Here is a 27,966-nt window from a genome sequence, read left to right on the forward strand (position 1 = left end):
GTACGTGTGCTGAACGCGGAGGTGCCGTCCGTTCGGCACTAGATCGTGGGACTGATCGCGGGACGGTTCGCGGGGCGGATCGAGGGACGTGAGGACGTTCCACTACATCAACCGCGTTCACTAACGCTTCTGCTGTATGGTCTACAAGGGTACGTAGATCACACATCCCCTCTCGTCGATGGACATCACCATGATAGGTCTTCGTGCGCGTAGGAAATTTTTTGTTTCCCATGCGACGTTCCCCAACAGTGGCATCATGAGCTAGGTTGATGCGTAGATGTATTCTCGAGTAGAACACAAAAGTTTTTGTGGGCGGTGATGTGCGTTTTGCTGCCCTCCTTAGTCTTTTCTTGATTCCGCGGTATTGTTGGATCGAAGCGGCTCGGACCGACATTACTCGTACGCTTACGAGAGACTGGTTTCATCGCTACGAGTAACTCCGTTGCTCAAAGATGACTAGCGGGTGTCAGTTTCTCCAACTTTAGTTGAATCGGAGTTGACCGAGGAGGTCCTTGGATGAGGTTAAATAGCAATTCATATATCTCCGTTGTGGTGTTTACGTAAGTAAGATGCGATCCTACTAGATACCCATGGTCACCACGTAAAACATGCAACAACAAAATTAGAGGACGTCTAACTTGTTTTTGCAGGGTATGCTTGTGATGTTATATGGCCAACGATGTGATGTGATATATTGGATGTATGATATGATCATGTTGTAATAGTTAATATCGACTTGCACGTCGATGGTACGGCAACCGGCAGGAGCCATAGGGTTGTCTTTAAACTAACGTTTGTGCTTGCAGATGCGTTTACTATATTCTAGGACGTAGCTTTAGTAGTAATAGCACGAGTAGCACGACAACCCCGATGGCGACACGTTGATGGAGATCATGATGATGGAGATCATGGTGTGACGCCGGTGACAAGAAGATCGTGCCGGTGCTTTGGTGATGGAGATCAAGAAGCGCATGATGATGGCCATATCATGTCACTTATGAATTGCATGTGATGTTAATCCTTTTTGCACCTTATCTTGCTTAGAACGACGGTAGCATTATGAGGTGATCTCTCACTAAAATTTCAAGACGAAATTGTGTTCTCCCCGACTGTGCACCGTTGCGACAGTTCTTCGTTTCGAGACACCACGTGATTATCGGGTGTGATAGACTCAACGTTCACATACAACGGGTGCAAAACAGTTGCACACGCGGAACACTCGGGTTAAGTTTGACGAGCCTAGCATGTGCAGACATGGCCTCGGAACACATGAGACCGAAAGGTCGAGCATGAATCGTATAGTTGATTTGATTAGCATAGAGATGCTTACCACTCAAACTATTCTCGACTCACGTGATGATCGGACTTGAGATAGTGGATTTGGATCATGTACCACTCAAATGACTAGAGAGATGTACTTTTTGAGTGGGAGTTCTTAAGTAATATGATTAATTGAACTAATTGTCATGAACATAGTCTAATGGTCTTTGCGAATTACGATGTAGCTTCGCTATAGCTCTACTGTTTTTATATGTTCCTAGAGAAAATTTAGTTGAAAGTTGATAGTAGCAAACTTTGAAGAGGATTGTCCTCGTTGCTGCGCAGAAGGCTTATGTCCTTAATGCACCACTCGGTGTGCTGCACCTCGAGCGTCGTCTGTGGATGCTGTGAACATCCGACATACACATTTCTGATGACTACACGATAGTTCAGTGCAAAATACTTAATGGCTTAGAAGCAAGGCACCGAAGACGTTTTGAAACGTCACAGAACATAAGTGATGTTCTAAAGAGATGAAATTGTGATTTCATGCTCGTGCCCTTGTTGAGAGGTACGAGACCTCCGACAAGATTCTTTGTCCACAAAGTAAAGGAGAAAAGCTCAATCATTGAGCGTGTGGTCAGATTGTCTGAGTACGACAATCACTTGAATCAAGTGGGAGTTAATCTTCCAGATGAGATAGTGATGGTTCTCCAAAGTCACTACCACCAAGCTGTGAGAGCTTCGTGATGAACTATAACATATCAAGGATAGATACAATGATCCTTGAGCGATTCGCGATGTTTGACACTGCGAAAGTAGAAATCAAGAAGGATCATCAATAGTTGATGGTTTATAAAACCACTAAGTTTCAAGAAAGGCAAGGGCTAGAAGGGATACTTCGTGAAACGGTAAAACAGTTGCTGCACTAATGAAGAGACCCAATATTAAACCCAAACCCGAGACTAAGTGCTTCTGTAATGAGGGGAACAGTCACTGAGGCGGAGCAACTCTAGATACTTGGTAGATAAGAAGGCTGGCAAAAGTCAAAAGAAGTATATTTGATGTACATGATGTGGATGTGTACTTTACTAGTACTCCTAGTAGCATGAGGGTATTGGATACCGGTTCGGTTGCTAAGTGATTAGTAACACGAAATGAAAGCTACGGCATAAACGGAGACTAGCTAAAGGCGAGGTGACGATACATGTTGGAAGTGTTTCCAAGGTTGATATGATCAAACGTCGCACGCTCCCTCTACCATCGGGATTGGTGTTAAACCTAAATAATTGTTATTTGGTGCTTGCGTTAAGCATGAACATGATTGGATCGTGTTTATTGCAATACGATTATTCATTTAAAGAGAATAATGGTTACTCTATTTTCTTGAATAATCACCTTCAATGGTTTATTGAATCTCGATCGTAGTGTTACACATGTTCATGATATTGGTGCCAAAAGATACGAGGTAATGATGATAGTACCACTTACTTGTGGCACTGCCGCTTGAGTCATGTTGGTATAAATTGCATGAAGAGGCTCCATGCTGATGGATCTTTATACTCACTTGATTTTGAATCACTAGTGACATGCAAATCATACCACATGAGCAAGGCCTTGTTTTCATTGAGATGAAATAAGATAGTAACTTGTTGAAAGTGATACATTTTGATGTATGTGGTCCAATGGCTGCTGAGGCACGCAGTGGATATCATTATGTTCTTACTTCAATGACGATTTGAGTAGATACTAGAGTATTTGCTTAATGAATCACAAGTCTGAAATATTGAAAAGTTCAATTCTGTTTCGGAGTGAAGTTCGTCGTAACAAGAGGATAAACTGTCTACGATATGATCATAGAAATGAATATCTGAGTTACGAGTTTTGCTACGCAGTTAAGACAATGTGGAAATTGTTTCGCAGTTCATGCCACCTAGAACATCATATTGTGATGATGTGTCTGAACATCATGGCCACACACTATTTGGTATGGTGCATGCTATGATGTCTATTATCGAATTACCACTATCGTTTATGGGTTAAGCATTAGAGACAACCGCATTCACTTTAAATAGGGCACCACGTATTTCCGTTGAGATGACACAGTATAGACTGAGGTTTAGAGAAATCTAAACTGTCATTTCTTGAAAGTTTGGGGTTTCGACACTTATGTGAAAAAGTTTCAGTCTGATAAGCTCGAACCCAAAGCGGATAAATGCATCTTCATATGATATCCAAAAAAGTTGGGTACATCTCCTATCTCAGATCCAAAAGCAAAGTGTTTGTTTCTAGAAACGGATCCTTTCTCGAGGAAAGGTTTCTCTCGAAAGAATTGAGTGGGAGGGTGGTAGAACTTGATGAGGTTATTGAACCATCACTTCAAACAGTGTGTAGCAGGGCGCAGGAAGTTGTTCCTGTGGCGCCTACACCAATTGAAGTGAAAGCTGATGATGGTGATCATCGAGCATCGGATCAGGTTACTACAAGCCTCGTAGGTTGACAAGATCGCGTACTACTACAAAGTGGTACGGTAACCCTGTCTTGGAGGTCATGTTGTTGAGCAACAGTGAACCTACGAGTTATGGAGAAAGCAATGGTGGGCCCAGATTCCGACAAATGGCTGGAAGCCATGAAATCCGAGAGAGGATCCATGTATGAAAACAAAGTGTAGACTTTGGAAGAACTACTTGATGGTCATAGGACTATTGAGTAAAGATGGATCTTTAAAAGGAAGACAGACGATGATGGTGATAAGTCACTATTAAGAAAAGCTTGACTTGTCGCAAAGATGTTTCCGACAAGATCAAACAGTTGACTATGATGAGACTTTCTCACTCGCAGCGATGCTAAAAGTCTGTTAGAATTATGTTAGTAGTTGCTGCATTATTTATGAAATATTGCACATAGAATGTCAAAACATTGTTTCCTCGACGGTTTCCTTGAGCAAACATTGTATGTGATACAACGAGGAGGTTTTGTCGATCCTAAAGATACTAGCAAGTATGCAAGCTCCAACGATCCTTCAATGGATTGGTGCAAGCATCTCGGAGTTGGAATATACACTTTGATGAGATGATCAAAGATTTTGGGTTTGTACAAGGTTTATGAGAAACTAGTATTTCCAAAGAAGTGAGTGGGAGCACTATAGAGTTTCTGATAAGTATATGTGGTTGACATATTGTGGATCAGAAGTAATGTAGAATTTCTGTAAAGCATACAAAGTTGTTTGAAAGGAGTTTTCAAAGGAGTACCAGGATTGCGCTACTTGAACGTTGAGCATCAAAGATCTATGGAGATAGATCGAAAGCACTTAATGGAAGTTTCAACAAGATGCATGCCTTGACAAGTTTTGAAGGAGTTCAAAATAGATCAGCAAAGAAGGAGTTCTTGGTTGCGTTGTGAGGTGTGAATTTGAGTAAGGCTCAAAACCCGACCCGGCAGAATAAAGAGAATAGACGAAGGTCGTCTTCTATGCCTTGGCCGTAGAATCAGAAGTATGCCATGTTGGGTACCGCACCTGATGTGTGCCTTGACTCAAAGTCTGTTGAGAGGTACAGAGAGTGATCCATGATTGAATCACTAGCAGCGGTCAAAATTTATCCTTAGTAACTGATGGACTAAGGACTTTTTCTCGATTATGGAGGTGGTTAAAGAGGTCGTCATAAGGGGTTACGTCGATGCAAGCTTTGACACTAATCCGAATAACTATGAGTAGTGAAACGGATTCGTATAGTAGAGTAGATATTTGGAGTATTTCCGAATAGCACATAGAAGCAGCATCTATAAGATGACATAAAGATTTGTAAAGAACACACGGATCTGAAAGTTTCAGAACCGTTGACTAAATTCTCTCTCACGAGCAAGACGTGATCAGACCCCATAACTATATGGGTGTTGGATTCGTTGGAATCACATGGTGATGTGAACTAGATTATTGACTCTAGTGCAAGTGGGAGACTGTTGGAAATATGCCCTAGAGGCAATAATAAATTAGTTATTATTATATTTCTTTGTTCATGATAATCCATGCTATAATTGTATTGATTGGAAACACAATACTTGTGTGGATACATAGACAAAACACTGTCCCTAATAAGCCTCTAGTTGACTAGCTCGTTGATCAAAGATGGCCAAGGTTTCCTGGCCATAGGCAAGTGTTGTTACTTGATAACGGGATCACATCATTAGGAGAATCATGTGATGGACTAGACCCAAACTAATAGACGTAGCATGTTGATCGTGTCATTTTGTTGCTACCGTTTTCTGCGTGTCAAGTATTTGTTCCTATGACCATGAGATCATATAACTCACTGACACCGGAGGAATGCTTTGTGTGTATCAAACGTCGCAACGTAACTGGGTGACTATAAAGATGCTCTACAGGTATCTCCGTAGAATATGTAGGATCCAATATGGGCATCCAGGTCCCGCTATTGGATATTGACCGAGGAGTCTCTCGGGTCATGTCTACATAGTTCTCGAACCCGCAGGGTCTGCACACTTAAGGTTCGACGTTGTTTTATGTGTATTTGAGTTATATGGTTGGTTACCGAATGTTGTTCGGAGTCCCGGATGAGATCACGGACGTCACGAGGGTTTCCGGAATGGTCCTGAAACGAATATTGATATATAGGATGACCTCATTTGATTACCGGAAGGTTTTCGGAGTTACGGGGAATGTACCGGGAATGACGAATGGGTTCCGGGAGTGCACCGGGGGGGCAACCCACCCCGGAGAATCCCATAGGCATTGGGGGTGGCGCACCAGCCCTTAGTGGGCTGGTGGGACAGCCCAAGAAGGCCCTATGCGCCATAGGAAGAAAATCAAAGAGAAAAAAAAGGAGGTGGGAAAGGGAAGAAGGACTCCACCTTCCAAACCAAGTTGGATTCGGTTTGGAAGGGGAGACCTTCCCCCCTTGGCTCGGCCGAAGTCCTTGGGGGTCCTTGGACCCCATGGCAAGGCTCCCCCTCTTCCCCCTATATGTACGGATGTTTTAGGGCTGATTTGAGACGATTTTTCCACGGCAGCCCGACCACAAACATCCACGGGTTTTCCTCTTGATCGCGTTTCTGCGGAGCTCGGGCGGAGCCCTGCTGAGATAAGATCACCACCAACCTCCGAAGCGCCGTCACGCTGCCGGAGAACTTTTCTACCTCTCCGTCTCTCTTGCTGGATCAAGAAGGCCGAGATCATCGTTGAGTTGTACGTGTGCTGAACGCGGAGGTGCCGTCCGTTCGGCACTAGATCGTGGAACTTATCGCGGGATGGTTCGCGGGGCGGATCGAGGGACGTGAGGATGTTCCACTACATCAACCGCGTTCACTAACGCTTCTGTTGTACGGTCTACAAGGGTACGTAGATCACACATCCCCTCTCGTAGAGGGACATCACCATGATAGGTCTTCGTGCGCGTAGGAAACTTTTTGTTTCCCATGCGACGTTCCCCAATATATCATTGATCTTACATGAAGATTTGTGTGACTATATTTCCAGCTTTTTTTTACGATTAATTTAATCATTTAGATGTGTAATAACTATGTTATATCTAGATGTGTCCTATATACATCCAAAAGTTTTGTGAATATGATGGGACTACCTCAACAGTGTTGTTTAATGTATCTAGATGTTGGCCGGGGCATCGAATGGAGTACTTGAGGTGAGTAAAAGCTTGGATTTCCAGAAACATCACCACCTACTCCCTTCGTTCCGGTGTATAAGTCATCTTACGAAAATTCAATAATTCCAAAGCACTTAAGCGCGGTGTATTAATTTTTATCCTATTTCTTATTTTTTAACATGAATAAAGGAATCAACAAATAAGAGATATCTGACGTGTATGTTTTTAATGACTTGAGAATAACCAGCATGACATGTAGTTGTCAATTCATTGCTGCAATGCTATTAATTAGCAAATGAGCATTTATTTCTCTCATTTTTCTCTCCGTCTTGGTCATGATGCACAACCTAAGATGACTTATACACGAGGAAAAATAAACGTACCCGAGAACACACTTTTTAGAAAGAAAAAAATATACAGTTACTCCGCGTCGTCCTCTAGGCGGCCCGGGCAGATCCCGATCCCCTTTTTTGGGCCGCGCTCTCCGGGTGCTCTCTCCTCCCCGTCGGCGGTCGGCGCCGCCAGGCTTGCCTGCGTGGACGACAACGGCGGCGGGGCCTCTTTCCCATGGCGTTTAGGCAATGCTTTGGTGGCGTACGAACATCGATCGGATACCATGAAGGTGGAGTTTGCAGAGACTGCGTCGGATGAGACGATGGCCTCGGGGCAACGAGTGCATGTATTCCCCTTCTCTTCCGTGAAGGCGCGGGCGTATCATGCGAGTGAGTTGTGAGAGCTACAACCACTATGATGACGATCTTGGGGTGCAGCGGGTTTAGGCGGAGGCCAAAGCAAGTTGCAACTGTCGCCCAAGCTGCCCGTCGGGAGGTGGCGGCCATGGTAGTCTTCTGCTGCAACTCAAGGTTGGAGGCGTCATGGATCTTGCCGTATGCTGTGTATGGCACTACCCTAGTGTTGGAATTATGTCCTAGAGGCAATAATAAATATACTTATTATTATAATTCTTGTATCAAGATAACCGTTTATTATCCATGCTATAATTGTATTGAATGAATACTTATATACATGTGTGGATACATAGACAAAACACTGTCCCTAGCAAGCCTCTAGTTGGCTAGCCAGTTGATCAAAGATAGTCAGGGTCTTCTGACTATGTACAAGGTGTTGTTGCTTGATAACTGGATCACATCATTAGGAGAATCACGTGATGGACTAAACCCAAACTAATAGACGTAGCATGTTGATCGTGTCATTTTGTTGCTACTGTTTTCTGCGTGTCAAGTATTTGTTCCTGTGACCATGAGACCATATAACTGACTGACACCAGAGGAATGCTTTGTGTGTATCAAACGTCGCAACGTAACTGGGTGACTATAAAGATGCTCTATAGGTATCTTCGAAGGTGTTCGTTGAGTTAGTATGGATCGAGACTCGGATTTGTCACTCCGTGTGACGGAGAGGTATCTTGGGGCCCACTCGGTAATACAACATCACACACAAGCCTTGCAAGCAATGTAACTTAGTGTAAGTTGCGGGATCTTGTATTAAGGAACGAGTTAAGAGACTTGTCGGTAAACGAGATTGAAATAGGTATGCGGATACTGACGATCGAATCTCGGGCAAGTAACATACCGAAGGACAAAGGGAATGACATACGGGATTATATGAATCCCTGGCACTGAGGTTCAAACGGTAAGATCTTCGTAGAATATGTGGGATCCAATATGGGCATCGAGGTCCCGCTATTGGATATTGACCGAGGAGTCACTCGGGGCATGTCTACATAGTTCTCGAACCCGCAGGGTCTGCACACTTAAGGTTCGACGTTGTTTTATGCGTATTTGAGTTATATGGTTGGTTACCGAATGTTGTTCGGAGTCCCGGATGAGATCACGGACGTCACGAGGGTTTCCGGAATGGTCCGGAAAGGAAGATTGATATATAGGATGACCTCATTTGATTACCCTAAGGTTTTCGGAGTTACCGGGAATGTACCGGGAATGACGAATGGGTTCCGAGTGTTCACCGGGGGGGGGGAGCCCACCCCGGGGAAGCCCATAGGCGCACCAGCCCTTGGTGGTCTGGTGGGACAGCCCAAGAAGGCCCTATGCGCCATAGATAGAAAATCAAAGAGAAAAGAAAAAAAAAGAGGTGGGAAAGGAGAGAAGGACTCCACCTTCCAATCCTAGTTGGACTAGGATTGGAGGAGGACTCCTCCTCCCCTTGGTGCGCAGCCCTTGGGGCTCCTTGAGCCTCAAGGCAAGCCTCCCCTCCCTCCTCCTATATATATGGAGCTATTAGGGCTGATTTGAGACAACTTTTCCAAGGCAGCCCAACCACATACCTCCACGGTTTTACCTCTAGATCGTGTTTCTGCGGAGCTCGGGCGGAGCCCTGCTGAGATTAGATCACCACCAACCTCTGGAACGCCGTCACGCTGCCGGAAAACTCATCTACCTCTCCGTCTCTCTTGCCGGATCACGGAGGCCGAGATCATCGTCGAGCTGTACGTGTGCTGAACACGGAGGTGCCGTTCGTTCGGCACTAGATCGTGGGACGGATCGCGGGACGGTTCGCGGGGCGGATCGAGGGACGTGAGAACGTTCCACTACATCAACCACGTTCACTAACGCTTCTGTTGTGCGATCTACAAGGGTACGCAGATCGGAAATCCCCTCTCGTAGATGGACATCACCATGATAGGTCTTCGTGCGCGTAGGAAATTTTTTGTTTCCCATGCGACGTTCCTCATCACCTAGACCCAAGTGGTTGCTGCAACGGCTAGACATCGTGACCCGCGGTATTGATCCTTTGATTCAGCGACAACGGCAATTTCCTGCGTCACATGGTTCATGATAAGGGCGACGGAGCTTGTAGCAGCGCACGATGGTGTTGTCTGATGCAGATCAGCCATCGACTGCTACTTGTGTGGATGGTACGGGGTCTTCGAAGCTTCCGAGGAATCGGGATTTTGGCGTTGTCGGTGTCCTTCCTCTCCATCAAATATTTTGTCGTGTTGTCACGACCGGCTCGCACCGTGGCTCCTCAACACGTCGGCAAGACCATGCGCGTATGCAACTGCTGGGATCGAGGTAAGTGAAGGAGACAACATATGATGACTTCGATTGGATGATCTCGAGCTCCAGGGTGAAAACCCTTGGTTATACCAGGGAATGATGGCGTTCTCGGCGTCGTTAGCTTGATGAAGGCATTGCTTGGAGTTTACTCGGACTTGATCTTCAGGATGAAAACCCATGGTCTAACCTCGATGGTTGGATCGGGCGACGGCTGCGCTTGTGTGTCCTTTTCTTGAAGGCGTCGTTTAAAAAAATCTTTGTTGTAGTTATTATGTTGTCAAGAGATGGTTGATGCTGATGGTCATTGGTGTATGTCATCAATTGTTGTTTTCATTGCTTTCGGGTTTTTTCCTTCTTTTGTCTCAGTCTATGCATAGCTTCGGTTTTTAGCGACTTTGTTATTTGCCGGCGTGATACTTTATGTGCGTGTGTTAGTGTTGATTGTATGCATCTTTGTTATGCAGAGGTCGGGTATGTATTTATTATAATTTTATCCATCGATGCTATATCTTGAGTCAATAAAGAACACCTTTTGTTAAAAAAAGCTAGATTGTGAATAATGGGTGGGCAGATAGACATCGTCACAAGACGAGGCCTTGTGCATGTTGGGTGAGATCTAGCTTGCACCAATGGGAAGTGACTGGTTAGGGGGGCATGATCTTACGTTTATATCCGGGAGTAGCTAAGCTAGGTGGATGCACGAGACAGACAGGAGCACAGACTGACTATCTCCATCTGAAAGACTGAAGCCAAATCTAGGCTCCTTTTCAACCTCTTTCCTTTCTGGTTTCTTCATCTGTCTCGATCGCAAGGCAACAAGGCAGAAACGACGCCATGTTTCTCCCCAATGTCTGCTTCCCGGTTGTTCATCTGCTCCATCTTTTTGGCCTGGAAAACCCGACAAGCTGCTGTTGCCTGCTGGTTTATAATGCACCACTTTGGGTCCGTTTATCCCCTTTTGGCTGGAATGAGAGCGGCTGCGGGCTTATAATGCATTACTTTATTAGGAACTAGGCCATTTCATCCTCTTTTTTATGGTTGGAAAGTGCGTTTTTACTTTTTAGTATTCTTTTTTGACAAGCATGCCTTTCGTCAACGGGACAAAACAGTTTGGTAATTAGTTTTCTGCTATCTGCTGGTGTGTTCTTACGTTGGGTGTGGGTTGGATTTTTTTGTTGACATGGCAATGACAGAGACACGTAATCGAACTTCAAGTAGCATTAGAAAAGTATTTATATACTAATAAGTGTGACAGATGGGAAAGGAACATGCGTGAGTGGGAGTTGGCTAGATTTTTCTTTTGTGGCTGATGATAGATGTTCCACGCATCACGTGCCTGTCTCTACTCGATCGTGAGAGAATATACAACAAGACGTGTGCACAGCGCGTTGTCGAGACAGGGAAAGGGAGGTACGGTTCGCTAGCTACACGATGAATTTCGATGGAAATTTAAGTTGTTTGAACGAATCGAACTTCGTTGTCCCGTGCGGATCTATCAGCTGCCCTTCTAGCCGGTTTCGCTTCCGCGTTGTGTCGCTGCGGGTAGATCGGCTGGCAACATCAGATCCCATGATGGGCGGCGACATGCATTTGTAGTTAGTGTATGTTGCACAAACACATACTTCCTTCGTTTCTAAATACCCCTCCGTTTCTAAATGTTTGTTTTTTTAAAGAAAGTTACGGACTACTCCCTCCGTTTCTAAATACTTCCTTCGTTTCTAAATACCCCTCCGTTTCTAAATGTTTGTTTTTTTAAAGAAAGTTACGGACTACTCCCTCTGTTCTTAAATATAAGTCTTTTTAGAGGTTTCATTAAGGGACTACATACTGATGTATATAGACATACTTTATACTATAGATTAACTCATTTTGCTCCGTATGTAGTCACTTAGTGAAATATCTTAAAAGACTTATATTTAGGAACGGAGGGAGTACATAAGAAGCAAAATGAGTGAACTTTCATTCTAAATTATGTCTATATACATTCGTTTGTAGTTCATATTGAAATCTCTGAAAAGACAAATTTAGGAAGGGAGAGAGTATAAGTTTTCTGTTGTACTTCCTCCGTTCCTAAGTATTCCCTCCGTCCGAAAATACTTGTCATAGGAATGGATGTATCTAGATGTATTTTAGTTATAGATACATCCATTTTTATTCATTCATGTGACAAATAATTTCGGACGAAGGGAGTATAAGATTTTAGATTTTTTTAAGATTACACTATAAACTACATACGGATGTATATCGTCATATTTTAGGATATAGATTGCTTGGTATCTAGTCTATAATAAAATCTCTAAAAGATCTTATATTTAAAAATAAAGGGAGCGAATTTTTATAAAAGCTATATATGGAATAAAATGGATGAATATATATTTTAAAATATGTCTATATATTTTCATATGTCATGCTTACTAAGTCTTAAATAGGATTTATATTTGGAAACAGAGGAAGTGCGTTTAACCACTCCCATTACGTGTTGTCGAAAGCTTAATTATTCACAAACTTTTCTCCGTGCGTGCGTACGTGGGGATCCATCTATATCTAGTCATTGTCAGGTCCATGTGGCACATCAGGCAGCATGCAGCTCCGGTGTGGTTGGGTTTCGGCTTTCGTGTTGTCGTACTTTGCCGCCGATCGATCTAGACAGAGTTTTGGTCCGCGGTCGTGCCCATCACGGCGTACGTACGTGCGGACTTAATCTGCAATGGCATGTCCGGTGGGAGAGCCGTGTGGTGCAGGTACAGGTTCAGCTCACCCCAGTTGTACATGTAGCTTTTGTCCGGAGAAAGAGAGCATGCGCAGAACTAGACTATGGCCCTCTTTGGATACTCTAACTTAGCTAGAGGTTAGTGTTAATTTCTAGCTCATGACTAACCTTAAACTAACTCTAACCAAAAAGGTGTTTGGATGATAGGGTTAGATTGACAATAGTTGTACTTGATTGAGAGAGGAAAGTGATTTTTTAGTGGGTCATTACCTGATGGATAGAGAGAGAAAAGTGACTTTTTAGTGGGTCCCATGAAAACTAGCTCCAATTAGCACCTCTTGGGTGGGCTAGTTTTTTTAGGTGGGTTAGATGCAACTAGCTTCAATCTAACCCTCATGTTTGAATACTTTAGTGCTATTTGAGCCCCAACTAGCTCAAACTAACTCTAGCCTATGGATCCAAACCGGCCCTATGCTTTTGTCCGGAGGCTCCCTCTCTTGATCAAAAAGAGAGTCGTTTGGGGGCTAAACGACCGCATGGCTCGACCCAATGCACGATCGTAACCGTAAAATATGTTCATTTGGCATTCGGATTGTCTCATTTTCGACGTAAACCTACATCCGGTTTACGTCCACACGAACAGCGAACACACGGACACACATTTGTTCCTCGTTTGTCTCAGGGACGCGTGACGGCCGCCTAAGAGCAACTTCAATGGAGCGATTCATTTCGTCCGTCGTCGTTCGTTAGGGTCGGTACGGACAAAAAATGATGGTCCAACGCGTCGATCCATTGCCATAACGCGTCCGCGCCCACCCATTTTCGGCCCAAATTAAAGACTGAAATGCGTCGGCACGGATGCGAAGCGGACGCGCGCGCGTCCCTTCGGTGTCTGCCCCCAACCACCACGATTAATATAATTTATGACGGCCGTCATCCTCGGGCCCACGCGTCGGCGACCGCGGTCGGCCTTTTTAATCCGAGCGTGCGGTGTGTTCCACCATCTGCTTCCAGAAGCCCGCCCATCCACATCTCGCCACCCCTTTGTTTCCCCGTCGACCCAGCAGCCACGGACAACGACGACAACCGCGTCGTCTATTCCAGTGCGATGCTGCAAGAGGGGGTCGACGACCTGCAGGCTATGAGGGCGATGCACCTAGCGCACCAGCGCGCCCGTGCTACGCCCGGCTTCTTCCCAAACACCCTCGTCGTTCGCACCAGCGCACTTCTACCAAAGGAGGCCGCCTATCTTGAAGCTCAGATGGCGATGCAACAGGCGCGCGAGCGTGCCCGTGCTGTTGCGCCACCGCCGACACCCGCACTACCCCCGTTGACAGAGCCTGCCCCCGCTCCGGCACAGCCCGACCTCGCCCCCCCGGCACAACCCTCCCCCGCACCGGCACAGACCGACCTCGACGCCGCCGCCGAGGACGCCTAGTTTTCTTCTTCTTATTTTTCATTAATAATGTAACGCGTGGACTCTCGTCGGCCTTCGTGGCCGACTTTTTTAATATTTAAGCGGACATTTTCGTTAGTATTATGCATGTTCGATGCACGCCGGCAAAAATGGGTCGAGCGAGCATTGGGTGCATGCGCCAACCCAAACGTCGAAGCGTACATTTGTGTCCGCCTGGCCGACCCAAACGGACAAAAAGCGGACAAAATCGTCGTCCGTTTGGGTCGTCTCGTTGGAGTTGCCCTAACTATCTCCACCGCTTAAATTAAACGCGCACGCGCGATAGCCCCGACTATCAACAACCCTACAGGCGGGTCGTCGTCCTTCTTGATATAAAAGTCGTGGACCGGTCAGTCCACAGCTTCCACTTTCAAAAACGCCTACCTCCTTCATCCTGAGAGGACCATAGGAAACCCTAGCCCCGCCATCATTGCCATGAGCTGGCCTTGGATCAGAAAGGGGAAGCATTGCCATGAGGTCGGCTCCTCCTTTAGTAGTCGCCACTCCGGCCGCTCTAGGAGTCCCCCGTCACCTACTCCACTAGCATTTGCCATCGCGCTGACTGCGGCCCTGCATCGCATTTGGCCATATTTCTTCGCGGATATCTGTTGACGGTATTGGGAGACGGTGATGCCATTTCCCTTGGGAGATGCCCATTTCCCCCCAACTATTTCCATCTCTCTACGGATCGGGTGCTAGTCCCACTCGTGCCGGTGAGCGGTCGCACCCGTCATGAGGAGATCGAGCGACGTCGCGCCCGCCTACCATCGGATCTACTTCACGACCACATGTACGTCATGGACTCACCGATGTGGGATACGTGGCTCTGCGATGAGCATGGCCTGCGGCAGCAATCTTTTTTTGTCCGTCGTCTTCCTAGCCCAAGTCACCGGTGTCCTGCTCCTTTTGCTAGCCCACCCAAAATGAGCGGGCGTAGGCGTGCGCACGGCCTCATGGCGACGCCATCCCCGTCCCCATCCTCGCCGCCACCACCTCCCATGAAAGAGGAGGAGGAGGCCGAGCTGATGAGGCGTGTCATGAAGGACTCCATGAGCATGCACTACTAGCGCCAGTAGGTGGGCCTGGAGACCTAGTTGGCCCTCTCTACGACCGGTGACGTGGAAGCTGGAAATGGTCAGCGACGTGGTCAAGGAGGAGGTGGTGAAGGAGCTGCTCCTTATCGTGTGGATCCCGTAGCTGGCGGGCCAACAGTGGAACTGGTCGTCGACGACACCGGAGATAGCGGACTCGCTGGGTGTCGGCCCATGGGCATGCACGCCGCAGTCACTGCAGCAGGAGCATGAGCCACGAGAGGAGGTGGTGTAGGCCCCTCAAGCGGCTCCGGACTTGCACGGGTCGCCAGCCCACCTTTGGCAGCCTCCTCCGTACATCGACCTCACCAGCGACGATTACGAGTAGGACGATGCTCGTGAAGAGGAAGACAGACTTATCTATTTTAATCTCTTATTTGTTTAGTTTTATTAGTTTAATAAGTAAGAAATGTGATGAACACGACTACTCTCGACGTGTAGTTTAATGTTTATATTTATGCGTTTTTGTTATTTACAAACTTTATTTTGTTTATTTTAGGTCTAAATTTTTAGTCAAAAATGCGGACAACTTCGTAAGACGGGCTAGTTGGACGCATCCATACCCGCACGACTGCAAACGGACGGGCGTGTTCGTTTGCCATCCCCAAACGGAGGAAAAACGAATAAAGCGGGCGTCCCTTTGGGGCCGGATAACTCCAACGCATGACCCCAAATAGTCCTACCTCGTCCGTTTGGGGGTTTGGGGGTAAACAAACAAAAACAATCGCCGAACACGCAGGAGCAAACAGACAAATGCACGTTTTCGGCCCGCTTTCACCCATTCTCGATCCAACTTTGGACCGTGTTCGTGGCCGAATGGACATGCGTGGCCGGCGCGTTGCAAGTGCCCATGTGCTTCCCTGGCTCGCCCGTTGGTGACACATGTGGCTCTTTTTCTATTCCACCCCTACAGCTGCACCCCGCCCCACTCCACTCTCATCCCTAGCCGTCGTCGTCGTCATTTTTCTCGGCCGTGCACTGTCTGGCACGACCGATGAGCCCCGTCCCCCTCCCCTAGTCGCAACCACCTTTCCTCGATACCCCAATGTGTCCAACCCCGGCAACCAGATTTCAGCGCATCCGACGGCCGGTTTAGGAGCGGATCTGGTCGGATTTAGCTCACACCAGCTGTCGGAGCCGCGCCGTGCCATGGACGGGCCGGATACCGGTCCGCACTGCCCCGACAACGCCCTCAGGACACATGCAGGTATTGAGTCCGCCTTTAGCCGTACGGATCTACCATGCCGCCGATTCGCCGGCAAATACACCAACGACCGTCTTCTGGGCTCGGTGCACTAGTGGGGACGGGGCCTTTAGCCCCGGCCCGTAAGGGGCTTTAGTCCCGGTTCACCAACCGGGACAAAAGGGGCGGGTAGGCCTAACCTTTAGTCCCGGCCCTATTCCAAGCCGGGACTAAAGGTGCTCCACGTGGGCGCCTCGTAGCGCCCCAGGCGCAGGCCCTTTAGTCCCGGTTCGTTACACGGACCGGGACTAAAGAGTTTCATATTTTGTTTATTTTAGGTTTTTTTTGAATGAAATTATTTTTGGGTTTTAGGGTTTTAGTGTTTAGGTGTTCGGGAGGTTAACGTGATGCCTCGTTTGGTGTTCGGGAATTAGTTTTCATATAATTTAAATAGAAATAATTATGCATATATATATAAGATTAACTTATCTTACAAGCGAGCATATATATACAATTATATGGAGATCTGAATTATCGGGACTAGAGCCCGTCTATTCGATTACATGGACGAACATCAGTAATGGCCCCTAGCTACACTAAATCGTCCTTTGTCATCTATAGCTTCCATCCTTGGAAAGGTCGCAAGCTCCTCTGCAACAGCAATCACGCGTTGCTCTGGTAGGACCTTCGTCCTCATGGACGTGTACTATATAAGAAGAGGAGATGAATATGAATATCAATCATGATAACAAAGAATGACGGGTAAAAATAGAGGTGTGAATGTTCATTGCTTACGTCGAATCTGTGATCCTTGTGCTGAGAGGTAAACATGCGAATGGTCTCGCAAACATAGTATCCGCATAGATGCGTTCCCCGTGGCTGCTGGTCGCACTTTACGAGAATAGAATATATATAATCAAAATAATAATCTAGCATCATAAATTTATTGAAAATAGAAGTATATCATACTACTACTTACCTGAGCCGCTCTAAAGGTCAGCTTCTCAGGCTCGATACCGAGAGTCACGCACTTGAACCGCTTCCAAACCCTACCCGACAAGGATAATGATTTGCTAAGTTTATCATTAATTGATATATCAGAAAATCATCGAAATAGACCGATAGAGCGCAAGAATGATTGAAATTACCCTTGGAGCATGTCCTGCAGGCTTTGGAACTGTTCCAAGGGTCTCGATAATGGGTTGAAGGCATCAACTCTTCCCTTATCTATTTGAATGTCCAACAGAATCCAATGGAAGCTGCACATGTGTATATATATATATATATATATGTGTGTGTGTGTGTGTGTGTGTGTGTGTGTGTGTGTGTGTGTGTGTGTGTGTGTCAGTAACTTATCAATTACACTTATAAGTGAATGGACACAACAGAGTAAAGACCCTCATCTGAAGTTGTATGGAAACAGTATGTGGTCACAGAAATTTTGATCTGTTAGAAACCTTAGAAGGTTTTCCTCCGTCTCCTTGGGTTTATCAGTTAGCGTCGCTATATGTATTTTATTTGGGTCAATAAACCCAATATTTAGGATGTTCCTACTTTTACAATCCAGAATCTTCATTCTGCATAATATAGTACAAGTTATATATAGACAATGAATTGAAATAACTAAACAAGTTATATGTGGACAACGAATTGAAAAACTTACAGACAATAGCAAGTCATAAGCGATTTGTCGAGGGCGTCGCCATTGTACATCTGGAAGAGTTCATCAAAGTCGATATGGATTTCTTCTGGGCGGCCGTAATACTCCCGTGGGACACTCACCACGATCATCGTTCTCCTATTCTTTGATTCACTTAAGTACCATGTATGCAAGTAACGCATATTTGTTGGGAGATCATCTTTGCTGACCAAAGGCGCTCCCATGACAAACTGTGGCTTAGGGGCTACCACAGCCTTGGGTAACCTGTCGTCTTGGGAAGCCAGAATGTCTTCAACCGGGATACCCCATTCAGCCGCCCACTTCTTTGCTAATTCAAAATCTTGCCCCTGCACCGGAGGGGGGACATTCTCGGTTAACACCCTGAGGGGTGGGATCGACTGTTTGGCCTGTTGTCCAAGCTGAGGAACGTCTGATTTTTTCTTGCTTGAAGTTGAACTTGATTTGCTCCCACTTGCACTTGCACGTGATCTGCTCTTTTTCACTTCCTTCTGCAATGTGCGTGTATAGTCATCAGGCTTATGGTGTAAGTCATACTGTGATGGAAGGGTCGTGAAGTATTTTGCAAATGCTATTTGCTTCTCGGTGTATTCCGGGCGGGGCTCGGTTCCTTCTTTTTCATCTGCGCATCATGATGTTCCTTTGCTATCCTGGCTTTTTCCTTGGGGGTACGATCATAAGGTATGATAGGAAGATTAGCATGAGGTACCTTTGGGAGGGGCGACCGTTTGCGCTTTGGGGGGCTCCGTCGCTTAGAAATCGTTGGCGGAGCGTTCTTGCTGGCACGCTTCCGCTTAGTATCCGGAGCGGGCGGCGGCGGAGACGAACGACCCAAGTCCGGCGGCGGTGATCGAGATGGACTCGTGTTGTGCTGGCCGACGTCATGTGGAGGGCTTGGAGGTAATGGAGGTGTAGGTGACCTGCGACGACTCGGAGGCGGTGTTGTCCTTGGGGCCGAGCCTGGAAGCTTGATGTAGTTCTTGTCCCATAGGATGACTCCACCCAGTACTTCTCCGAGTGTCCTCTCATCTTTGGGTCCAGCTATGTCGAGCTCCATATCATTAAACCCCTCCATGATTTCATCCACCCCGACTTTAGCAAAGCCAGTTAGAATCTCACGGCCATGTCAGCGTGCATCAGGGCCAGAAGGTAAAGCTTGTCCGACGGCCACCTTCATGGATATGTTCTTGAATTTCTGATGGAGTTCACATGATGTTGAATCCTTGATTCCATCCACGGAGTAGCCGGGACCGCCCTCTATCATTCTTCGTGCATCGTCGGGCGGGGCCTCGGATTCAGCAACGCTGCTTTTCCGCTTAGATGGGGCGCCGGTAATATCAAATGCAGGATCTTCCTGGCGCGCTACTCCTTTAAGCTCATCAATCTGCTTCTGTTGCTCGTTAATCCTCGCAACCAACTGGTTGAAATTGTCATTCTCCTCATCCTGGTGCCGCTTCTTTGCTCTCTCTCGGCTTTTGTAAGTGTCTTGGTCTCCGGCAAACCCAAGCCACCACGGGTAAGAAGGACCGAAGCCTCGCGTTCGTCCTCCATGTTCGTCATTGCCGAGGACCAGTGTGAGAAAATATTTCTTTCTATCTGCAGTGAACTTTCTTTGTCCCTACTTAATTTCTTTCACTATCCTTTTCCAATTCTCCCTGGGTATCCTAAGACCGTCACTGCAGATGAGGTCCCCTCTTTCTTCGTTGTTCGAACCACCATGCGCAAGGAACCAATTTCTTGCTCTCAATTCCCACTCATCACGGAGTGGTTCAGGTATGATGCCTTTAGCTAGCAGATCTTGCTCTTTCTTATCCCACTTTGGGATGGCAGTCTCATAGCCCCCTGGCCCCAGCTTGTGGTGATATTTCTTCTTGTCGGCATTTATCTTGTTCTTTTCTGATAATGCCTGGGCATCTTCTGACTCCTTGTACTCTTGAAATGCCTTCCAGTGATTCGCCTGCTTGGCTAGATACCCCTCGAATACTCGCACTTTCTTTGTCTTCAGATAGTTTTTCCATAGCTTCTTCTTCCAGCTACGGAACAGTTCGGCCATCTTCTTTAGAGTCCACTGCTTGACTTTGGCCCTCAGTTTGTCTGCGGCGTCTTCATTCTCACATTCTGGCAGGTTGAAATGTGACATGAGATCATTCCAAAGATTATCTTTGTACCTTTCGGCGACATAGTCACTATCGGCTGCCCCTTTGCGCTTCACTAGTAGAAAATGGGCCTTTGGCCTGGACCATTTAGTTCCGGAGTGCCTCTGGGCCGGGACTAAAGGCCCGGCCACGTCGCCCCAATTCTCAATGCCTCCCTCGAGGCTTTAGTCCCGGGCCGTAAGGAGCCTTTAGTCCCGGTTCGTGTCCCAAACCGGGACTAAAGGGCTAGGTGGTGGTGGCAACCGTTCGTATCCCCCTTTAGTCCCGGTTGGTAGCTCAACCCGGGACTAAAGGCCTAACACGTGGCATGCCGTGGTTGTGGCGGCGGTTGGTATACCTCTTTAGTCCCGGTTGGTGGCTCAACCCGGGACTAAAGGACTAACACGTGGCCTGCCGTAGTGGGGCGACCGTTGGCATACCTCTTTAGTCCCGGTTGGTGGTTGAACCCGGGACTAAAAGCCTAACACGTGGCCTGCCGTAGTGGTGGCAACCGTTTGGTATACCTCTTTAGTCCCGGTTGGTGGCTCAACCCGGGATTAATGGCCCAAACGGTTTGCATCCCGCGTCGTTTCGGGCGATGAAAAGCACGAACCGAAGCGTACAGTCGCCATTTCTCTGTTCTTCTTCTCTCTCGCATCGCCCTCTCTGTTCTTCTTCTCTGTAGCGTCGCCCTCTCTGTTCTTCTACTCTCTTCTTCCCTTCTCTTCTTCCACCATGCCAACTATCTTTCGTGAGGTGGTCGCGCATGGCGCGACGAAGCTCCTTGTCGTGTACACGAACCTGAGCACGGAGGTGCCATTTTTCCTTCAACAGTTGAAGGAACGATGGTTTAACCACGCACCGGATCATGAGAAGTTCTTCGGGCTTGATCTGGAGTACACGGCCGATCAACGTGGTGTTTCCGTCATCCAAATATGCTTCGCAACCCATGTCTTGATCTTCCAATGGGCGAAGTAAGTTTTGAGGCTTTCTTTGATCCAAGATAATCCCTCCCCTAGGGTCACTACTCCCATGTTCACATGGATTTTGTGTATTTGTGTATCTGATTAAGTAGCGTAGTAGATTTTGTGTATTTGTACATTTGATTTAGTAGTGTAGTATGTGTGGAATACATTTGATTTAGTAGTGTAGTACATTTGATTTAGTAGTGTAGTACATTTGATTTAGTACTGGAATACATTTGATTTAGTAGTGTAGTACATTTGATTTAGTAGTGGAATACATTTGATTTAGTAGTGTAGTACATTTGATTTTGTGTATTTGTACATTTGATTTAGCAGTGTAGTACATTTGATTTAGTAGTGTAGTATGTGTGGAGTACATTTGATTTATTTGTGTTCATTTATAATTCACATTGGATCGAATTTTGTCAATCCGATAAGACTTAGTTTGTAGTTTGGATTTACTAGTTAACAAGCTTTCTTTTGTTTGCATATTATGCATAATGTCCATAATCTATCATAGTGAATTCCACGTATAAGTTTATTTGTTTCTATCATAGTTGGGTCCCTTCAAATAGTTGTAGTGAAACATGTTTCCTTATTGCAGCAGTAGGTTCATAATCTATCTCTAGGTTCCATTGCATATGTGCTATATGAATCCTAAAGATAAGTTTCTCTTTAGTTGTAGTGAAACATGTTTCCTTATTGCAGCAGTATGTAACATTTGGTCCATTTTAATTTGTTTCTGTTGCAGGAGTGACAAGCATTGTCCATGACTCATGGAGTTCCTTCGCAGCGGCGTCACTTTTGCTTCCGTTGACATAAGGAACGACAGGCTGAAGATGAGGCACAGCTTCGGTATTGAGATACCAGTTGGTTGCCTCGTTGATATCCAAACGATATTCAAGCTTCAACATGACAGGACTTCGATGGCTCGTATGGCAGTTGCCTTGATCGACGATTCATATGCTGATATGAAGACCAGTTTCCCAAGGTCTCAGCACAGACTTTGGGAGAAGAGCCCACTTGATGATATCAACATTGAGTATGCAGCAAAAGATGCATATGTTTCATATGAGTTGTACCGCAAGATTCGAGTCGTCCACTATGGCCAGCGTCACCTATATCCCCTCGAGGAAGGTGGACATTCTGATTCAGATGATTCAGACGAGTAGTGTTCTTAACGTCGACCACTTGTATATATATCTATTGTAGCTATTAATATGTACTGTTTGGACTAGTATCATGTACTTCTTGGACCAATTTATATATGTCTAGTTTCTGTTTGTGCCATTATAGTTTCCAAATTTGAATGGTTTAGCCCTTTCTAACTTCATTTGCTACTTTTGAATGGTTTAGCCCTTTCTAACTTCGTGGTATCATGCATTTCGACCACATATATATACAAAAAGTCTTCAGTTCAAATAAGTTCAAAAAATGAAATCCCTTTTGTAACAGATCTGTTTTTGATTAAAACAATCACTTCTCCTTCTTCTCCTTGTGCTAGATATTGATTGCGCACTAGGGGAAGTAGGAGTAGCGACCATCATCGACACTTGAAAAATCAGGTGAGCTAGTGTCCACCATATATGAGAGAAGAAGAAATCCCTTTGTGCTGTGCCTTTGAATGGTGCATTTTGAACACACAAAAAGTATGGAGTTCAAATAAGTAAAAAAAATGAAATCCCTTTGTAAGAGATGAGTTCTCGTTCGAAACCCTGCTACTTCGAGAGAGATTGTCAGTTTTGTACACGAAGTGCATCCAGTCTTTGTCGTAGCCCTCTCAACTTTTTAACACATGCTATGTGGGTGAAATGATGATAGCATGCCAACTTTCAACATTTCCAGAGTTCATTTGTAGTGCTTTTCAATTTCAGGGTCAACTAGCTCAAAAAAAAGTAAATGCAAGAAATATACCAAATTAAGTCAGAAATTGTTGAAATTTTGTGATGTGCCTTTGAATGGTGCATTTTGAACACACAAAAAGTATGGAGTTCAAATAAGTTTAAAAAAAATGAAATCCCTTTGTAAGAGATGAGTTCTCGTTCGAAACCCTGCTACTTCGAGAGAGATTGTCAGTTTTGTACATGAACTGCATCCAGTCTTTGTCGTAGCCCTCTCAACTTTTTAACACATGCTATGTGGGTGAAATTATGATAGCATGCCAACTTTCAACATTTTCATAGTTCATTTGTAGTGCTTTTCAATTTCAGGGTCAACTAGCTCAAAAAAATAAGTAAATGCACGAAACATACCAAATTAAGTCAGAAATTGTTGAAATTTTGTGATGTGCCTTTGAATGGTGCATTTTAAACACACAAAAAGTATGGAGTCCAAATAAGTTTAAAAAAAATGAAATCCCTTTGTAAGAGATGAGTTCTCGTTCGAAACCCTGCTACTTCGAGAGAGATTGTCAGTTTTGTCCACAAACTGCATCCAGTCTTTGTCGTAGCCCTCTCAACTTTTTAACACATGCTATGTGGGTGAAATGATGATAGCATGCCAACTTTCAACATTTCCAGAGTTCATTTGTAGTGCTTTTCAATTTCAGGGTCAACTAGCTCAAAAAATAAGTAAATGCACGAAATATAACAAATGAAGTCAGACATTGTTGAAATTTTGTGATGTGCCTTTGAATGGTGCATTTTGAACACACAAAAAGTATGGAGTTCAAATAAGTTTAAAAAATGAAATCCCTTTGTAAGAGATGAGTTCTCGTTCGAAACCCTGCTACTTCGAGAGAGATTGTCAGTTTTGTACACGAACTGCATCCAGTCTTTGTCGTAGCCCTCTCAAATTTTAACACATGCTATGTGGGTGAAATGATGATAGCATGCCAACTTTCAACATTTTCAGAGTTCATTTGTAGTGCTTTTCAATTTCAGGGTCAACTAGCTCAAAAAAAATAAGTAAATGCACGAAATATAACAAATGAAGTCAGAAATTGTTGAAATTTTGTGATGTGCTTTTGAATGGTGCATTTTGAACACACAAAAACTATGGAGTTCAAATAACTTTAAAAAAATGAAATCCCTTTGTAAGAGATGAGTTCTCGTTCGAAACCGTGCTACTTCGAGAGAGATTGTCAGTTTTGTACATGAACTGCATCCAGTCTTTGTCGTAGCCCTCTCAACTTTTTAACACATGCTATGTGGGTGAAATGATGATAGCATGCCAACTTTCAACATTTTCAGAGTTCATTTGTAGTGCTTTTCAATTTCAGGGTCAACTAGCTCAAAAAAATTAAGTAAATGCACGAAATATAACACACGAAGTCAGAAATTGTTGAAATTTTGTGATGTGCCTTTGAATGGTGCATTTTGAACACACAAAAAGTATGGAGTTCTAATAAGTTTAAAAAAAATGAAATCCCTTTGTAAGAGATGAGTTCTCGTTCGAAACCCGGCTACTTCGAGAGAGATTGTCAGTTTTGTACACGAACTGCATCCAGTCTTTGTCGTAGCCCTCCCAACTTTTTAACACATGCTATGTGGGTGAAATGATGATAGCATGTCAACTTTCAACATTTTGAGAGTTCATTTGTAGTGCTTTTCAATTTCAGGGTCAACTAGCTCAAAAAAAATAAGTAAATGCACGAAATATAACAAATAAAGTCAAAATAAAAAAATAGATAATAGTTTGGATAGTCAAAATTATTAATTATGAAAATAAAAAATAGTTTTGCATTATTTATTCAATTTGAAACACTTTTCATTATCATAGTTTTGTCAAATTCTCAAATATGCAAAAAGAATTTTTAATAAACATAGTTTTTAATTTAAAATAACAAAATAGATAATAGTTTGGATAGTCAAAATTATTAATTATGAAAATAAAAAATAGTTTTGCATTATTTATTCAATTTGAAACACTTTTTATTATCATAGTTTTGTCAAATTCTCAAATATGCAAAAAGAATTTTTAATAAACATAGTTTTTAATTGAAAATAACAAAATAGATAATAGTTTGGATAGTCAAATTTATTAATTATGAAAATAAAAAATAGTTTTGCATTATTTATTCAATTTGAAACACTTTTCATTATCATAGTTTTGTCAAATTCTCAAATATGCAAAAAGAATTTTTAATAAACATAGTTTTTAATTGAAAATAACAAAATAGATAATAGTTTGGATAGTCAAAATTATTAATTATGAAAATAAAAAATAGTTTTGCATTATTTATTCAATTTGAAACACTTTTCATTATCATAGTTTTGTCAAATTCTCAAATATGCAAAAAGAATTTTTAATAAACATAGTTTTTAATTGAAAATAACAAAATAGATAATAGTTTGGATAGTCAAAATTATTAATTATGAAAATAAAAAATAGTTTTGCATTATTTATTCAATTTGAAACACTTTTCATTATCATAGTTTTGTCAAATTCTCAAATATGCAAAAAGAATTTTTAATAAACATAGTTTTTAATTGAAAATAACAAAATAGATAATAGTTTGGATAGTCAAAATTATTAATTATGAAAATAAAAAATAGTTTTGCATTATTTATTAAATTTGAAATACTTTTCATTATCATAGTTTTGTCAAATTCTCAAATATGCAAAAAGAATTTTTAACAAACATAGTTTTTAATTGAAAATAACAAAATAGATAATAGTTTGGATAGTCAAAATTATTAATTATGAAAATAAAAAAAATTGAAACTATATTCGAGATCATAGAGAAAATTCAACCTAAATTCTCATTTGAATTTAGATTGAATTTTCCCTATAATTTCTAATATAGTTACAATTTTCAGTGAGTTTAGGCCCGTAAGCCTACTTTAGAGAGGAGCTCGATGGAGAAGGTGCGACGAAGCTTATAAACAAGTGTTAGTCCCCCTCGCTGGGCGAGGTGGGACTAAACTTATCGTGCAGCCGAGGAGGGTCTTTAGTCCCGGTTGGAGCCACGCCCCGGGACTAAAGACCCCCTTTAGTCCCGGTTGGAGCCACGCCCCGGGACTAAAGAGCCCATGCTTCCCGCCTCTTGGTCTTCCCGAAAAGAGGCCTTTAGTCCCGGGTCGTGGCTCCACCCGGGACTAAAGGGGGTCTTTACTCCCGGGGCGTGGCTCCAACCGGGACTAAAGCCCCTCCTATATAAACGGGACTTCGAAAATTTCCAACCCAATTCGTCCATTTCTCTTCTTCTTCCTCTCGTTCTCCTGCCCGGCGCGGCACAGCGACGAACGTAACCGACGCCGTCAGGCTGCCCGCCGTCCTGCTCGCCGTCGGCCGTCCTCCTCGCCGCCGCGCCGTCCTCCTCGCCGCCACGCCGTCCTCCTCGCCGTCGCGCCGTCCTCCTCGCCAACACTCCGGCCAGTAAGCCCCCGCCCCCTCCTCCCCAACACTCCGGCCAGTATAGAAGAAAAGAAGAAAAAGGAGAAGAGAAGAAGAAAAAGGAGAAGAAAGGAAGAAAAAGGAGAAGAAAAGAAGAAAAAGAAAAGATTTTTTTGTCATTTAATTCCTATTGTTATTAGGTTTGTGCTAGATTATTAGGGTTAGTAATATTTAGAATTAGGTTAGGGTTACAAGAAGAAGAAATATGAACAAAAATAAGAAAATAAGATTAGGAAAAATGAAAATAAGAAGAGGAGGAGAAGAAAAGAAGAAAAAGTGTATATTGTATAGTGTATATGCTTAAGTGTATAGTGTATATAGTGTATAGTGTATAAGGAGAGGAGGAATTTTGCTATAGTGTATATAGTGTATAGTGTATAAGAAAAGAAGAAAAGAAGAGGAGGAGAAGAGAAGAAAAGAAGAGGAGGAGAAGAGAAGAAAGAAGAGGAGGAGAAGAAAAATGAAAATAAGTGTTAATAGTTTAATTTTGCTATTGTATATGCTTAAGTGTTAATAGTTTATTTTTAGCAAGAAAATTAATAGAACTAGTTCATTTTACGATGCCTATCCCGCATCCTCGTCATCGACTCGGCGGAGGAAACCTGCTTGATCAGAGGGGCCTTGTCCGGGACTGGGCTCCGCCCGGCTGGTATTGAGAGGTGCTACCTTCCGGGGGGGCGTAGGTTGGTGAGGAGCCAGCCCGTCGTTGACCCGATCCTTGTTTGGTGGCGGTCGCGTGGGCCAGTGAGGGTGCCGAGGCTTCCGGACACCGCGGAGGAGGTACGTCACGGTGTCAGCGAGGAGGATGAGCACGTCCGTCGCTACATGGTTGCGTTGGAGGGCAGGTTCGAGCATACCTGGCAGGTTCTTCGGGGATCTCACTGGAGCTATGATCCTGTGATGGTTCCTTCTCTTTGGGTGTCCACCGCCCGCGCCGATACCCATCGGACGCTACGGTTCTAGATGTATTAGTGATGCTATATGTATGATAGTATTCGAGGAGTATTAATGATAATATTCGACGATGTACGGACAAAAGTGATGATGTATTAGCTTATAATTGAATGCATGCTAATTTGAATACTACTTTATTTTACGGTTTCGTTTTGCTTAGTGAATGCTCAAATTGGAAATTTACTCCTACTTTGAATACTATGCAGAAATCTAGGAGTCTCAAATTGGAAAAGTACTCCTACTTTGGTTTTTGGTACAAAGGTTAAGAGAATCCGTTTTTTGCAGAACTATGGATCCACATATCAGGAACCTCGAAGAGGAAGAACTTCTGGAAGATATAATCAAAGACGGCCCCGACGTTGAACCAGCTGAATCTCCGTCGTTATATCTAAACCAGGACGTTGGAATGGAGGTCGAGCGACACGAAGATGAAGCCGATGGGGCAGGAGATAGGTCCAATGACGGAGAAGGTGATAGCTCCACTGATGGAGAAGCCGGTGAAGAGGAGAAGTCCGGCGAGGTATACATATAAAGTTCGACA

The sequence above is a fragment of the Hordeum vulgare genome, chromosome 5H (genome assembly GCF_904849725.1).
Source record: "Hordeum vulgare subsp. vulgare chromosome 5H, MorexV3_pseudomolecules_assembly, whole genome shotgun sequence".
Lineage (NCBI taxonomy): Eukaryota > Viridiplantae > Streptophyta > Magnoliopsida > Poales > Poaceae > Hordeum > Hordeum vulgare.